Source organism: Panicum virgatum, chromosome 7N, assembly GCF_016808335.1.
Source record: "Panicum virgatum strain AP13 chromosome 7N, P.virgatum_v5, whole genome shotgun sequence".
NCBI classification, from domain to species: Eukaryota; Viridiplantae; Streptophyta; class Magnoliopsida; order Poales; family Poaceae; genus Panicum; species Panicum virgatum.
This window is the reverse complement of record NC_053151.1, coordinates 10084926-10100998: the sequence shown is the minus strand read 5'-3', so window position 1 is coordinate 10100998 and position 16073 is coordinate 10084926. Positions and strand designations below refer to the sequence as shown.

The 16073-nt window shown below is 43.2% G+C and overlaps 1 non-coding gene across 1 annotated transcript; it reads right to left on the bottom strand.

The window, feature by feature from the left end:
- Positions 1–6671: 6671 nt before the first annotated feature.
- On the bottom strand, positions 6672–6827 carry LOC120684246. The gene has a single exon (XR_005679214.1). It is a non-coding gene; the product is annotated as a 5.8S ribosomal RNA (ribosomal RNA).
- Between the last annotated feature and the right edge of the window lie 9246 nt (positions 6828–16073).

Below are 16073 nucleotides of genomic sequence, written 5' to 3'. Positions count from 1 at the left end.
TCCTTCACATATTTTGATTGACACACAAAGGTGCCTTCCTTGAGTTGCTTGATTTGAAGTCCAAGAAAGAAACTCAATTCACCAATCATGGACATCTCAAATTCCCTAGACATCATTTCACCAAATTCCTCACAAAAACTTGGATTAGTTGAACCAAAGATAATATCATCAACATAAATTTGACAAACAAACAAATCCTTACCAATTGCTTTAGTGAACAAAGTAGTGTCAACCTTACCAATTTTGAAGCCCTTAGAGATAAGAAAGTCCCTCAATCTTTCATACCAATCTCGTGGAGCTTGCTTAAGACCATAAAGAGCTTTAGAGAGCTTGTATACATGATTTGGCTTCTTGGGGTCTTCAAAACCGGGAGGTTGCTCAACAAAAACAAGTTCACTAATCTTGCCATTCAAGAAAGCACTTTTCACATCCATTTGAAAAAGTTTTATGTTGTGAGAGCAAGCATAAGCTAAAAAAATTCTAATAGCTTCTAATCTAGCAACAGGAGCGAAAGTTTCACCGAAATCCAAACCTTCGACTTGAGTGAAGCCTTGAGCTACCAATCTTGTCTTGTTTCTCACAACCATTCCATCTTCATTTTGCTTGTTTCTAAAGACCCATTTAGTGCCAATAACATTATAATTCTTGGGCCTCTCAACTAGATCCCAAACTTGATTTCGGGTGAAATTATTTAATTCTTCATGCATAGCATTCACCCAATCCGGATCTCTCAATGCTTTATCTACACGGTTAGGTTCAAAAAAAGATACAGGAGAATAATGTTCACAAAATGAAGCAATGCGAGATCGAGTTTGGACACCCTTACTAATATCACCCATGATTTGATCCACCAGATGATCCTTTGCAAGAACATGATGAATTCTTTGAGGAACAATGGGTTCTTGAGTTGATGAAGATGGTACACTAGATGAACCAACTTGATCTTGTACTTGAGAATCATCATTACTTGAATCTTGTATAATTGGTTGTGCTTGATCATTTGAGATAGAAGTTGAAGGATTAACTCTAATAGAGATAGAAGGATCATCTTCATCTTCATCTTCTTCTCTTGGTCTAACATCACCAATTGACATGTTTTTCATTGCATTTCTCAAACCATCACTTCTCACATCATCAAGATTTTCTTGTTCATTGTGAGACCCATTGGTTTCATCAAACTCAACATCATATGCTTCTTCAACAATGCCATGTGTTTTGTTGTAGACCCGATAAGCCTTGCTACTAGATGAATATCCAAGAAGAAAACCCTCATCACATTTGCTTTGAAACTTTGATAACTGAGTTCCCTTCTTGAGAATATAACATTTGCAACCAAACACTCTAAAATATGATATATTTGGCTTCCTTCCAATGAGCAACTCATATGGGGTCTTGTTATGAAATTTATGGCAATACAATCTATTAGAGGCATGACAAGCCGTGTTGATTGCTTCGGCCCAAAAGCTATCTGAAACATTGTATTCGGAGAGCATTGATCTTGCCATATCAATCAAGGTTCTATTTTTCCTCTCAACAAGACCATTTTGTTCCGGAGTGTACTTGGTTGAGAATTCATGCTTGATTCTTTTCTCATCACACCATTCCTCAACTCTTGTGTTTCTAAACTCACTTCCAATGTCACTTCTCACTTTCTTCACCTTGAGCTCAAATTCATTTTCGGCGCTTGTAAAGAATTTCTTGAATGTGTCATATGTATCGGCCTTGTCATGAAGAAAGAAAACCCATGTATATCTTGAGTAATCATCTACTACCACAAGACAATAGTAATTTCCACCAATACTTTTATATGTTGTAGGACCAAATAAATCCATATGCAATAATTCCAATGGTCTCTCGGTTGACATGACACTCTTAGTGGGATGAGTATTTGCAACTTGCTTTCCGGCTTGACATGCACTACATAGCTTATCTTTTTCAAACTACACATTCTTCAACCCAACTACTAAATCATGCTTCAAAAGTTGGTTGAGCTGCTTCATGCCAACATGACCAAGCCTTCTATGCCATAACCAACCCAAGGATGATTGAGTGAATAAGCAAGTGGACAAGTTTGCCTCTTTAGTAGCAAAATCCACAAGATATACATCCTCATGTCTAAATCCCGTAAAGATGTGATCTTTTCCATCCAAGCTAGTCACTACAACATCATTTTTAGTGAAACTACACTTATATCCAAAATCACAAAGTTGAGTGACCGCTAAGAGATTAAACTTGAGAGAATCAACCAACAATACTTTTGAAAGAGAATGATCACTTGAGATAGGAATAGTACCAACTCCTTTGACTTTGCCCCGGCTATTGTCACCAAAGATGATGTCACTATAGCCACCCACATTCTCATCTAGAGAGGAGAACATCATTGGATCTCCGGTCATGTGTTGAGTACATCCACTATCAAGCACCCAATGTCTTCCTCCGGACTTGTAATTTACCTACAAAGAGGAAGTAACTCTTTTAGGTACCCAAACTTTCTTGGGTCCTTGAATGTTAGTGACCACGTTAGTGACCAAGACTTTTGGCACCCAAATGGCATTCTTTTTAGCACCATTTATAGGTATCCCAACAAATTTTGCACTAACATTGCCATTTGAATTTTTCATAAGAATGTAACTTGAATCAAAGGATACAACTTTCTTGTTGGTGCAATTCTTCTCAACATGACCAACTTTCTTGCATTTTTCACAATATGACTTACCACTACTCTTCACAAAAGTAGTTTTGGTTTGCACAAAAGCCTTCTTCCCTTTCTTAGGAATGTATCCAAACCCTTACTTGTTCAAGGTGAACTTTTGGCTTGCCCAACAATGATTAAACTTGGCTCTACTATCATAGCACTTTCTCAAATCATTAGTCAAGCAAGTAATCTCTTTCTTTAACAAATCATTTTCCATAATGAGAGATTCATTGCAAGATGAGTTATCAATTTTGGTGCAAAAAGAACTAGTAGAGCTAGAGCCACACGATTTATCATCAATTAAATCACAACTAACACCAATGCTCAATGTTGCTTTTCTTTCATGATTAAGCAAGGTATTGTGAGCTTCCTCAAGCTTCTCATGAGTTTCTTTGAGGTTCTCATGAGAAGTCTTTAGCTCCTCATAGGAATCTTGAAGAGAAGTAAACTTCAACTTCAAGTCCTTCAACTTAGCCTTTTCCTTTGTCATGAATTCATCAGCATCATTAAGCATTTTAACAAGATCATCATATGAAAGTTCATCAAGTTCACCATCTTGTTGTACCTTTGCACCACCCTTTGCCATAAGACAATGTGGTGTAGAGAAGAGTGATGGAGCCTCCTTGATGGCGATCCCGGCAACTCCCTTGGATGGCTTGTCATCATCATCATCATCATCGGAGCTTGCATCGGAATCCCATTCAACAAAATAAGCTTGGCCATTCTTTTTCTTCTTGATGAACTTCTTCTTCTTTTCATCATTTTTCTTGTCCTTTTTCTTGTTTGGACAATTGACAATGATATGGCCTACTTTACCACAATTGAAGCAAGTCTTGTCCACAAAAAGATTTTTTCTTGATGATTGACCTCTCTTGCCAAAATTCTTCTTGCTCATCATTCAATTGAATCTCTTGACAAAGAGAGCCATCTCCTCATTCGATTCTTCTTCTTGGCATCCACTTTCTTCTTCATTTTTGCTATCTTGAGCTTTGAATGCCACACTTTTCTTTTTCATATCAATTTCTCCCCCATGAGCTTCATCTTGAGATTTCTTGAACATGTCATGGGTGAGGATTTCTCCCAATATTTGTGTAGGAGTTGCGGTCTTCACATTTGACCTTACAAGTAAGGTCACAATTGTGTCATATCTTTCCGGAAGACATCTAAGAAACTTGTGGTTGAAATCCCCATCCGGTACCTCAAATCCAAGTCCCTTGAGGTCATTCACAATGTCATTTAGCCGGTTGAACATCTTGGCTATACTCTCATCCTTCTTCATGGTAAATTCACTAAAATTCCCTTTAAGCAAATATAACTTGGCCTCCTTCACAGTTGATGTACCCTCATGAATTTCCATGAGCTTCTTCCATATGTCATTTGCATTTGTGAGGCTCTTGACTCTATTAAATTCATTTACATCAAGAGCACTAAAGAGCACATTAACCCCTTGATCATTTAGTGTCTCATTTTCCTCATCTAAGGGTGTCAAACTCTTTGGGTCCAAAATGACATATCCATCACTTACTACTCTCCATAGCTTTCTACTCATGGCTTTGAGATGAGCCGACATCCTAGTCTTCCAATAATCATAATTGTTCCCATTAAAGAACGGTAGCTTCCCAACATGAATCCCATGATCACTAGTCATTGTTCTACTCCTAGATGGTTAAATCCGCAATTAATGGAGTACTTAGCTCTGGTACCACTTGTAGGATCAAGAACACCGACTAGAGGGGGGGTGAATAGGCGGTTTAAAATCTAAAGCCAACAACACTAGAGAAAATTAATTAGTAACAAAGGAAACCCCTATGTCATGCTATTACTATCTCTAGATGGGTTTGCAACCTAGGGTGACAAGATACAAATCAAGCTCTAGTAAAGTAAATTGCTCAAAGTAAAAACAAGAATTAAAGTGAGCAAGAGAAGTAACCAAGCTTGACACAAGAAATTATCCCGTGGTGTCGATGACTTGCCGGTCACCCCTAATCCACGTTGAGGTGGATTCCAAGAATCAACCGCTCCTCTATCAAGAACCTCTTGATCTTGAGCCGGCTTGAATCAAGGAACCGCTCCACACCTCGATTCCACTAGAGTTGCTCTTCACCACTCCGGTGAGGTGAGCACAAGACCTCTCACAACCGAAATCGGGGCTCCTCAACAATCTCCTTGGAGGAGCTCCACGAAATTCTCTTCTCCAAGCCATCTAGGGAGCGGCAACTCCCAAGAGTAACAAGTCGATGACGCTTGCTTGAAGTTTCCCAAGTGCCACAAAGCTCAAACTCTTGATGCAATGCACTAGGAAGCTCTCACACCCTCAAGAATGCAATCTCTAAGCAAGTGTGTGTGAGAGAGGGATGCCTTAGCTCTATGATGTCAAGTATGTAGTCCAAATGGCCAAGAGAGACCCCCAAAGGCCGGGCAATGGGTATATATAGACATCCCTCCAAAAACTAGTCGTTACACTCTTTTCTACGAAGTCGCGGACCGTCCGCATTTCAAAAACCGGACCGTCCGCCGTTATAAACCAGTGAGTCAGAGTGCATTTAATGCGTGTCAAAACTAGCCGTTAAGCCCTGGCGGACCGTCCGCAGTGAGTGTTCCACACCACCAGAGACGAAACATCGTCTCTGGTACAACTTTGAAATTAGCCTGCAGACCGTCTGCGCCTCAGGAGCGGACCGTCCGCAGTTCAACCTTGAAAAACCACCAGAGACAACAATGTCTCTGGTACAAATTGTCAAATAGCCGGCGGACCATCCGCGTCCCAGGGGCAGACCGTCCACCGCACAGATCATAAGCCCAACCAGAGAAAACACCCTCTATGGTACAATTTGAGTTAGAGCTGCGGACCGTCCGCCCACCTGGGCCGGACTGTCCGCCAGACACCTCTAAAAACCACCAGAGCCAAACATGCTCTCTGGAATGATTGCGGACCGTCCGCGCCCCAGGGGGCGGACTGTCCGCGCTTGTGCAGTCAGCTCTCAAACTTGTTCTTTTTCAAATCTTTTCAAAACGTCGTTAGCCCTCATGCATGCAACTAGATATTTTGAGCAAAATGGCACTAAAGACCCGTCAAGCATGAGTACACAACCCCTCTTGATAGTACGGCTATCTATCCAACAAATCCGGTCACTTTTCATCCACTAAACGCCTTGTGACCGGTAAAATACAAAAGCCCTATTTTATACCTTTGCCTTGACCCCGAGCTTTGCTCATCATCTCCAAAACTCCATACGTTCACAACCAAATCTCTATCACAACCATGCCCCGAGCCGATAGTCGGACCAGCAAAACCATTCCGCATACGACCGGGGCGCATCGCCGGCCCCCATCCGCTTCCCTCCCGGCAATTTCAAGCACTCTTTTACTCTCTTTTCAAAGTCCTTTTCATCTTTCCCTCGTGGTACTTGTTCTCTATCGGTCTCTCGCCTGTATTTAGCCTTGGACGGAGTTTACCGCCCGATTTGGGCTGCATTCCCAAACAACCCGACTCATTGATGGCGCCTCGTAGTGAGACAGGGTCCGGGCCGGACGGGGCTCTCACCCTCCCAGGCGTCCCTTTCCAGGGAACTTGGGCACGGTCTGTCTCTTAGGACCCCTCTCCAAACTACAAATCGGGTAGTGAGGCTACCCGATTCTCAAGCTGGGCTGCTCCCGGTTCGCTCGCCATTACTAGGGAAATCCTTGTAAGTTTCTTCTCCTCTGCTTATTTATATGCTTAAACTCAGCGGGTGATCCCGTCTGACCTGGGGTCGCGGTCCGAGCACCGATGCGCTACGGTCTTAAATGGGTCCTCTAGGCCAAGAAGCTGGCTGCGTGCCGAGACACTGCACCGAGAACAACTTATGTCGCCCACCACATGCAGGTACTCGACAAGATACGCCGGCAGCCCCAACTTCAGCCCACCGTACCACAAGGCATGGGGAGCCAAACACCACGTCCGTGCCCAATGATGGGTTGGGAGTGTCTTTTGGCGTGACGCCCAGGCAGACGTGCCCTCAACCAGAAGGCCTCGGGCGCAACTTGCGTTCAAAAACTCGATGGTTCGCGGGATTATGCAATTCACACCAGGTATCGCATTTTGCTACGTTCTTCATCGATGCGAGAACCGAGATATCCGTTGCCGAGAGTCGTGTTGGTTAAGATAGCAACATTGCACGGGGCATGACCGCCAGGCCGAACGTGACCCGAGCAAGGCAATATCAGTGTTCCTTGACGCCTTCGGCGCCGTGGGTTCTTTGGCGGCCCTTTGTTGGCGCTCTTTAAGTACCCATTTTACTATATGATTAGGTGTTGTTTTGGTAAATTCTTCGGAATGATTCATGTACTAACACACCACTTGGCACCCGAACTTGACCGTTTTCGATTTTGTCCTGGATTTTGGAGCATGTTGCATTTTGACAGGAAATTGGACAATTTCGGAGATGTTTTGACGCATGGTTACAACTGGGCTAAGATGAGGAATAAGAGGAAGAGGCCACACGCGAAAGATGGGACTGAAAGGGGCCAGAAAGGGCCCAGGCCGGCCGTCCTGGAGCCCTTGGGCCGGCCGGCCTAGCCCATTTCGGAGCCCAATCGGTCTCAGTTTTCTTCAGTACGAAGTATGCGTCAATCCTAATCTATGTTTTACCAAAACCACCGACCATATCTACCTATAAATACCCCGAAGCCACCATCAAAAAGGGGGCATCTAGAGGATCACAGAGAGAGAGCATCCAGAGATGAGTTTCAGAGATCCATTCGAGTTAGACACAAGAGAAAGGCGACACCGGAGGCCTCATCGTCCCTCAGAGCCGCTGTAAGTTGGAGGACAGCAAGGGATCCATCCCTTGCTGGAGATTTCGTCACCATGATCGACTACGCTTCGCTTAGCTTCATGGGGTAAAGTCCTCGTTTGTTCCTGGGGTTGTAAGGAGATCTTGAGTTATAATTGCCGAATCCTTTATGAGATTGATCTATCACGATTCTTGTTGATGATGCTTTGATGCCTAATAGTTCGCGACTTGGCTTTGGGTTTGCTTTGCTCTTGCATGGTTTACTTAGATTACATCAACTATCGTGTTCTTGTTGATTCGTTACCGATTATCCTCGTGTAGTGACAGTATGCGGGAGGGAAAGGTTTTGATCTTGGAACACACCTTTGGTAGATTAGATCCGTTCTTCATTGCTTGGCGATTACATCTCTAGTGATCCTAGACCCTATGGACAAATGCTCTTCATATCTTGTGCACACACCTATCATTGCTCACTAGTCTAGATTAGATTAGATCGGTTAGATTAGATCTATTTCACACTCAATCACTCAATATAGATCTTTTACCAACATCATTAGTGCTTAGTTAAGCATAGTAATACACTTGTTCCGTGGATTGATAAACCTTGGGGGAATACTCTAAGGGAAAAGCTACACGATCCGTGCGCTTGCGGTACGTAAATTGGAGTTCTAAGGAGCGTCAACAAGCTTTTCTGGCGCTGTTGCCGGGGAACAAGCGATTTTGCTACGTTTAACTTTGTATTAATTGTGTTGGTTACTAACACCTAACCTTTTCCCTAGAAAATTTTTGTTTTCTTGTTTTTGTTTTGATTGTCTATATGGCCCATCTCATTCAACACGTGGAGGAAGGAGAAAAATCATTAAGGGATTATGCAAGTCTGCGATCGGAGGACTTCGACATGCAAAAATCAGATTCGGTGTTGCGAGCCACCGAGTACGAGATCAAGCCTCAAATCATCAAGATGGCGGCGGCAAACCCCTTTAGAGGAGATGAGACGGACAACCCATATAGACATATCAAGTGGTTCACAATGCTATGCAACACGGTACAACAAGACGGAGTTCCACTAGCTTGGTTTAGATGGAATCTTTTCCCATACTCACTTGCGGAAGAAGCGAGAAGATGGTTTGCACTTGCATCCTTTGAGGTAAAAGGAAATTGGGATGACTTGATGAAGAAATTTTGCGAGCGGTTCTTTCCGTTAAGCAAGGTTCAACATATTCGGAAGCAAGTGATCAACTTCGCGCAAGGAGAAGAAGAAGGGATAGATTCAATGGATTGATTGAACAAGGACCGAAGCTCGGATTTTCCGGTGAAGTACTCTTGCATACCTTTTACTTTTCCCTAACCCCCGAGTGCATGCAGTTTGTTCAAATGTGTGCAGGAGGAGATCTCATGGAGAAAACACTCACGGAAGCCACCCAACTCCTACAAAAAATCAGCAAGGGTGCGGCCATGCGAAGAGATTGGGAAAAACAATGTTCGGCAAGCTCCGAGGAAGAATCTCAAGTGCGGGTGCTTGCTAGAATTTTCAGAAAAGAGGCATCGGAAGTGAGGGAAGAACAACCGAAGCATGGGAAAGTCATAGAGACAAACCACGATGAAGAAGCATCGATCCGGAGTGCAACGAAAGACGACCCGGAAAAGAAAGGAAGAACCATGGGCACCGCCAAATCACTAAAAGAATTCGAGCAAATGGATTGGATACCAATTGACTTCGGAAGATTGTTCGACAAAGCAAGACTGCATCCAAATCAGCGAGGAATGGCAAAGATGATAGCGGAAGACTTCCCGCCGGATAATCACACGGGATATACATTTGACAAGGAATCGGGCAGTGATATTATTCGGAAACTTTTTGAAGAAAAAGAGGAAGAGATTGACTTGGACGAAGTGCTGGAGTTCAAAAAGATCATGGGAGTGAAATCGGAATCATCACCCTACGTGCACATAGCCCAAGTATATGCGATTGGAAGCGATCAAGGCGAAGGTAATCCATCACCCACACCTCGTGTTGATTGCATGATAGACAGGAACAAAATGTTACAATGTTCTATGTGACGTTGGCGCCCATGTTAGTGTGATGAGTTCCAAGGTTTATGTTGAGCTTTTTAACGAAACACCAAACCTAGATGCTACAATCATTAAATTGATCATGGGAGATGGTAGATTAATCAAACCGCTAGGAGTGCTTAGAAATCTAAATGTTGCCATAGCGGGTAAAAAAAATCCTACCGACTTTTTTGTGATTAATGCTAGTGATGATGAGCATGAAGGCATAATCCTTGGAAAACCCTTACTCAAATTAGTAAATGATGTTCTAGATGTTGGAAAAGGGATTGTCACTTTTGGTCTAGATGGAGAGAAGCGCTCATTCAAATTTCATTCAAAACCGTCTTTTGCTTCACCTCTACCTCTTGATAACGAAGAGGTAGAGAGCATTCGTTCCATTGATTCTTTCAGGGATCCTCTCCAACGTGCTTTGGAGAATGGAGACGCTCAAGATGATCAAGACGGAGAACTAGTGGAAACAATGGAAGAGTTAAAGCCGCAACACGGGAATTTGGAGGAAGAAAAATTTGAAGACATTGGAGAGTTAGATCAAGAAGAGGATGGTGCGCCCGATGTTGAGATGAAGCCACTCCCCAAGGGATTGAAATATGAATTTTTGGGAGATGGCAAGACTTTTCCGGTGATTATTAGCGACGAATTGAGCCCGAAAGAGACGGAGAAGTTGCTGAATTTATTGAAGAAGCACAAAAAGGTGATCGGCTACTCGATTAATGACTTGAAAGGTATTAGCCCCGCTTTTTGCACACATCGTATACAACTCGAGGAGCAATACAAGCCGGTCGTAGAGCATCAAAGAAGGTTGAGCCATGCTATGCGTGATGTGGTGAAGAAGGAGGTTATCAAATTGTTGAATGCCGGAATAATATACCCCGTGCTACATAGTGAATGGGTAAGCCCCGTTCATTGTGTTCCAAAGAAAGGAGGACTCACGGTTGTGAAAAATGAGAAGGAGCAATTGATACCGCAAAGAACCATCACGGGATGGAGGATGTGCATCGATTATAGAAAATTGAATAAGGCAACAAGGAAGGATCATTTTCCACTACCATTCATCGACGAGATGCTAGAAAGGTTGGCAAAGCATTCACACTTTTGTTACCATGATGGATACTAGGGATTCTTCCAAATACCTATTCATCCGGATGATCAACATAAGACCACGTTTACTTGCCCTTATGGAACTTTTGCATATCGGAGGATGCCTTTTGGATTGTGCAATGCGCCCGCTTCTTTTCAAAGGTGCATGATGGCTATATTTTCAGATTTCATAGAAGATATTAAGAAGGTATTCATGGATGATTTCTCGGTGCATGGTACTAGCTTTGATAATTGCTTGGGAAATTTGGAGAAAGTTCTTAAAAGATGTGGAGAGGTTGATCTTGTGCTTAATTGGGAGAAGTGTGATTTCATGGTGAAAGAAGGAATTGTTCTCGGTCATGTTATCTCCGAGAGAGGGATAGAGGTGGACAGAGCAAAAATAGAAACCGTGGAGAAATTGCTACCACCTACGGACATCAAATCTTTCAGGAGATTCCTCGGTCATGCCAGATTCTATAGGAGGTTCATAAAGGATTTTTCAAAAATCACCAAGCCATTGACACAACTTCTCCAAAAAGATGTGGAGTACATTTTTGATAGTGATTGTCTTCACGCATTTCGAACACTCAAGTAATCCCTCATAAGTTCTCCTATCATGCAACCGCCGGATTGGAATCTACCTTTTGAAATCATGTGTGATGCAAGTGACTACGCCGTAGGAGCCGTTCTTGGACAAAGGAAAGAGGGGAAGGTAAATGCTATCTACTACGCAAGAAAGACTCTCAATGAAGCCCAAGTTAATTATGCAACAATAGAGAAAGAATTGCTTGCCGTGGTATTCGCCTTCGAAAAAATCAGATCATACATAGTAAATTCAAAGGTGATAGTTTATACCGACCATGCGGCAATCAAGTATCTCTTGTCCAAGAAAGATGCTAAACCACTCTTGATTTGTTGGATCCTATTGCTACAAGAATTTGATGTGGAGATAAGGGACAAGAAAGGAGCAGAAAATATTGTGGCCGACCACCTATCAAGGATGAACCATGGAGATGATGGAAAAGAACCGATCGAGGATCAAATGAGTGATGATCACCTATATAGAATTCTCGACAAAGATAGTTGGATGAATGAAATAATAAGGGCAATAAAAGGGATGCCCTTGGATCACTTGGACAAGAATGCAAGGAAAAGAGTGATCGCAGAAAGAAGAAAATACTATTGGGATCCACCATACTTATATAGATATGGAGAAGATGGAGTCCTAAGAAGATGCATACCAAGGGAGGAACGTGAAGAAGTTCTAAGAAAGTGTCACTCGTCGGGATATGAAGGACATTATGGGCACTTTAGAACTCAAGCTAAGGTATGGGCTAGTGGATTCTATTGGCCCGAGATGCATGAAGACGCGAAAAGATTTGTTTCGACTTGTCCGGAATGCCAAAGGACGTGGAATATCTCGCAAAGGAATGCCATGCCATTGAACTACAATTTGCAAATAGATCTATTTGATGTCTGGGGAATCGATTTCATGGGACCATTCGTGAACTCACATGGGTTTGAGCATATATTGGTGATGGTGGACTATGTTTCTAAGTGGGTTGAAGCTATGCCATGTCGGAAGGCCTCAACGGAGGAGTCCATAAACATGATTAAATCGGTAATCTTCCCTCGATATGGTGTCCCGAGAATCTTGATAAGCGACGGAGGAACACACTTCACAGGCAAAGACTTTGGTAAATGCTTGAAGAAATTGGGAATTGAACATAGAGTGTCCACGGCTTATCACCCCCAAACAAACGGACAAGCGGAAACTTCGAACAAGCAATTGAAAGACATTTTAAAGAAGACCGTGGTAAAAGGAGGAAAAGATTGGTCGAAGAGACTAGATGATGCACTATGGGCATATCGTACGGCACACAAAACCCCGATTGGTATGACTCCTTATCAATTTGTTTATGGAAAAACATGCCACTTGCCGGTTGAGCTAGAACATAAGGCGTATTGGGTGATGAAGGAGATGAACTTTGATGCGGAAGCCGCTGGAATTAAAAGGAGAATCCAAATAAGCGAATTGAAGGAGTTAAGATTGAAAGCGTACAATAGTGCATCAATTTACAAAGAAAGGATGAAGAGGTGGTACGACAAGCGATTACAAAATAAGGAATTCAAAGAGGGAGACAAGGTCCTACTCTACAATTCAAGATTCAAACTTTTTGGCAAAGGAAAATTGCAAAGCAAATGGGATGGACCATACGTCGTACACTCGGTTTCACCCACGGGAGCGGTGACAATCATGGATGTGAAAGGCGACCAATATGTGGTGAACGGACAGCGACTAAAGGTATTCTTGGAGCCCGACGTCGTGCCCCTTCATTACATCGATATATACACCATGGAGGAGGAACCGGAACGTCAAGCCTAACGACGTTAAGCAAGGTAAGTTTGTAAATATTCTCTTTTAGATTTTATTTTCGTAGTTTTATTTTTATTTTGGACGAACTTTGAGTAAAACATAGGCTTCTAATTTATTGGTGAGCACCTCGGAAAAAGTTGGAGACCAGGGGGCTGAAAAACCCCCTGGGCCGGGCGGCCCAACACCCCTAGGCCGGCCGGCCTGAGGCTCCTCGTGTGCGATTCGGTCTCGATTTTTGGTAGGTACGAGATAAGGAAATTTCAAACCTATGCCTTATAGATTTCGCATGCCGAAACCGAAGAGATATTGGACTTCTCGTCCAAGTCTTTTCGGGACTTAAATAGAGGCGCGGGTTAGATCTATTCTCTCATACTTTTCAATCTACACCACCACCTCGTGAGAGACGTCAACAATGGCCGGACCAGCGAGCGCATGAGCTATGATTGAAGCGATGGAGATCAATGAGAGGGGCATGACGCCCGACACCCCCACGCCAAGGATGCCTAGCCCCATCTTGGCAACCGGTGCGCAGCCCCTCCTTGTCGAAGCAAAGCGATGCGAAGCGAAGGCCCCTCCGAAGAAATTCAATACTCAAGCAAGGATGAGCGTCAGAGGGAAGGGCCTTCAATAGTGCAACGAGAAGCTAGCTCAAGCCCGAAGGGTGGTCGTCGTCATCAGCGATGAAGACGAAGGCGAGAAGCGACAAGACAAAAAGCCACCCGTGCCTAGGCGTTCCTTGCGCCTCCTCGGAGTTAAAAGAAAGAACTACATCGAGCACACCCCGGAGTCGAAGGATTATGGGGGACAGCGATTGGGAGAGCATCATGAGCCCTAGATCATGGGGCGCCACCGGTCGTGACTACGATGATGATTGGCCGGGGTGGGCCGAAGAGGAGAGAAGGGAGGAAGACGACCCCTCCGGAGGTGACAGCGGCAAGAAGAAGAAGAAGGATGACGACGAGCCCGAGGACGACAGCCCCAACCGCAGCGGGCATCACTCCGGGTGCTGTTTCAAGTGCCGCAATGAAATCGCGGATCTCCGCGCCACCATCGATAGGTGTCACGATCGAATCGTGGCAATGGATCGAAGGATGGACGACATCGAGAGCTTGGTTGAGAGAGACTACAACTTCCTTGTCCGCAACATAAGGAAGTTATTCGGGATGGTCGGAGATCTACAAAAGCAAGGAGAAGGAGGACGCCCTAGATGCAATTGCCCTAGGTGCTGTTGAGAACATCGACGAGCGTCACACCCGTATTTTATATCATTGCGACGAGGACGCCGCATAATCTAAGCATGGGGGGAAAGGTGTGACGTCGTAGATTGAATTTTGTTAGTCTTTGTTTACTCGAAAGTTCATCGTGTGCGTGTCTTTAATTCCGCATGTGTGAGAGTCATAGTTTAGCGTTGTGTGCTTTATTTTTCGCTTGTGTGAGAGTGAGTCTTAAATTAGTGTTGAGTCATGAAAACAAAATAAAAAGAGTCTTTGTTTTTTGTTGGATCGTGCATTTTATTTATGCATTCAGTTTTACTTTATTTTCTTAAAAGCAATTATTCACGAGCGTTGTCATGAAAATTATTTCGTATTTGTGGAGCTTAGTAAATTATTCATCCATGTTAATACCCACACTTGAGCTTTGATCTAGCGCTTGGTTTTGATTACGCTTGCGAGTAAGGCATGATTTGGAGGACTTTAATTTCATAAAAATAATAAAACCCCTACAAGCATAAGGTTGATCAAGTTCTTGTCAAGTCGAAGGTAAAAATCCTATCATTCAAAAGCTATATTCGTTCCACCATAAGTATTGGATGTACATTGAGTTGAGTTCGGATTTCTTTCTCTTGGGAGTTTTAATTTCGAGCAATGATCATGTCCGTATTTTTCATCTCTGAATTGCTTGCCACGTCAATATTCGGTAATGAGAATTCCTCATTGGAACAACTCATGAAATCTACCGGATTCCAAAACCCGAACATGAGATTATCTTGTTTATTATCCTCTTCCTTGACCACAACCCAATTGTGAGGATACGTTCTGTTTCTGCGCATGATTTGTATAAAACATAATTTTGGGATGAAGAAAGGAAGGAGTACTAGAAAAATGGACCGAAGCCGAGCTGGGAAAGCCCCAGGCCGGCCGGCCTACACCCCTTGAGCCGGCCGGCCTAGGCCTTTCTGGCCTCGGCTCAGGCTCCAAAAATTCAGGGAGCCACTTCGGAGATTTGCCTATCTATGTTTTATAGAAAGTGTCCTATGAAAAAGTTCAGAAAAGAGAAAGAAAATTCGGGAGAAAGAAAGAAAGAAAAAAATGTATGAGAAAAAAGAATAAATGAAGGGTTTCTGTGGTTAGAAAGGTGCAAAGAGATATCACCTTGTTGTTTGAGAACAATATCCTCAATTCCAACCATGTGCAATCCGACAACGAGGACGATGCTTGTGCCTTGAAGTCAATCTTTTTGTATGCCTTTGCACATGTCCACCATTCTAAATCTTCTTACCCTTGAACCCTTTCCTTTATGGAGAAGCTCTCATGATCATTGGCTCGGAAGGTAAGCCACCATTAGAAGGTTTTCTTAATTTGACAATATATGTATATACTTTGCTAAGCCTCACCTATATCCCCACTTTATACTTGAGAGACTTTTGGGAGATGAGAGTTTGCAAATAATAATAGGATAGTCACTTATATCGAGAGACATGAAAGGACTTGTGCAAGAATTTTTGGTCTAACCTTTGTTGCAGGGTATTTTGCTTCTAAAAAAAAGAAAAACCTCCAAGGATGGCAAGAAAAGCAAGTGTTGTCGATATTCGAGTTGCCGGTTAAAGGTAAGAGTCGTGGAGTAATATTGGATGAGTTTTTAAACGCCCATGATATGATTATCCTCACTGCTCCTCTGACCTTTGTTTGAAGAAATATTGTTAGACTTGTTTGCATAAGTAAATTTTGCAGTTCGAGAACTCTTGAGCAACCCTTGGAAGGATTTGATGATTTGATTTGCTCGAGGACGAGCAAAAGCTAAGCATGGGGGGAATGTTGGCGCTCCTTAAGTACCCATTTTACTATATGATTAGGAG